Here is a 1,733-nt window from a genome sequence, read left to right on the forward strand (position 1 = left end):
CAGTTGTGAAGTTTAGTTTGGCTGGATATGAAATTCTGGGCTGAAGGTTCTGTTCTAAGATGCTACATCTTAGATTTAGTTGGCAAAGGGCACGTTTAGCAATAAGCGTGAGTTTAGTCTTCCATGTAGAAACCAGATACACTAAACTGTAAAAAAAAAATTTCCTATTGTTTGAAAATACCAGTTTAATATAAAATTGTAAAAATGCATAGACTTTTGCATAAAAGAACTGGCTGTACAAGAGTACTTCCCTTTCACAGTATTCCTTTTTTACTTCATATGTGAGTTATTGATTATGCTGTAGGATTTAACTGTTACAGCACTGAAAGGCAACCACTGAGGGAAGAGGCATAACAATGAATGTATGTAAGCAATTTTTCTTAAAAGTATAATAAGCTTAATAGTGTTTTAGAAAGACAAGATAAAACTTATTCAAGGCGAGCTTGATTCTCACTGAATAAAAACAATGGGCTAAATACTGAACTCCTTCTGTGTGGATCTAATAATCAATGCCTTGGTCGCTATATTGGTAATCTCTGGGGTAGTCATCCTGGTATTTGCTATGACACTCATTGGGGTATTCTGCCTGATAATCACTATCACTGATTTCTGAATCATTTGTTCCCGTTTTTTGACTTCCATTGTGAATGACAGGTTCTGTTGTAGCAGCACAGTATTTGGGATCATATACTTGCTGCTCAAGTCCAAACACACTCATTATTTTCTGGGAAGCAACTTTGTCGATACCTATCTAAAGAGAAATTGTTGAATCATCCACTGGCTGTAAGGCTAGCTTCTGATCATAGAGATCGCTTCTTGTACCTGACACTAACAATCCCTGCCTGGCTCCTTCGTTAGTGCCCATCTGCAGGCTAATTGTGGTCTGGTCAAAAGGTTTGTCAGTTTGCATTTTGGGATCATAAAGATGCTTCCTACTTCCGTAAGCTGTCATACCTGCCTGGCTGGCACATGTGTTGGCTTCCATCTGCAGACCAATTACACTTTGGCCGGCTTTTAACTTTCCTTCATCAAAACGTCTTGTTTGTTTTTCTGCATACTTAACTCTAATGTGAATGGTTGTATGGAATCCTTTTATTTAGTCAGACCTGCTAGAGCCACCAGAGTAGTCTGAACCTGGGCCATGTTTCCATTATCAAAAAGATCATTTGCTTTGAATATGTCATGTGGCTTCATACCACAAGCCTGAATAGCTTTAATAAAGTTGTCAGTATTCTCCAGCTGGGGCAAGTTCAATGAGGACTCATTGACCTTCTTTACTGAGCCTGGCTCTAGCTTGTTTCTGAGTTCACAGAGGATGATGCCATCCTTTAAGCCCAGCTAGAAGTTGGTGCCAACACTCATGCCTGTCACTTCTTCTATTCAATTGTGAAGATCTTCTTCTGCCTAATGATCATACTTGGAAGCAATCTTGCTCTTGACCTTGGCTGAGAGCCTGTGGGAAGAGCCCTTGTTGAAGTGAGCCATGGTGGCTTGGGCAGCAGGAAGAGACTATGCTGGGGTCCAGGGTCTCTTGCACTTTGCTTCCTGGCTTCTACCCTGAGAAGTGGCCACTGTGGGGGATGATTGGAACTCACTCCTCTGAGTAGCACAGGAGATGGGTGTGGGTGGTGCCTGGGCAACTGGGTGAGACTGGGTGCTGCAGAGCCTTGGGGTCCCTCCAAAGCGCCTGGCTGCCTCAGTTGCCACCCACCTCACTCGCTGCCCACACTGCA

General features: G+C 42.6%; 1 pseudogene; it reads right to left on the reverse strand.

Annotated features, from left to right (window-relative positions):
- Positions 1 to 499: 499 nt before the first annotated feature.
- On the reverse strand, positions 500 to 1,485 carry LOC100400458 (calponin-3 pseudogene; annotated as a pseudogene).
- Positions 1,486 to 1,733: the final 248 nt, after the last annotated feature.

The sequence above is a fragment of the Callithrix jacchus genome, chromosome 1, assembly GCF_049354715.1.
Source record: "Callithrix jacchus isolate 240 chromosome 1, calJac240_pri, whole genome shotgun sequence".
Lineage (NCBI taxonomy): Eukaryota > Metazoa > Chordata > Mammalia > Primates > Cebidae > Callithrix > Callithrix jacchus.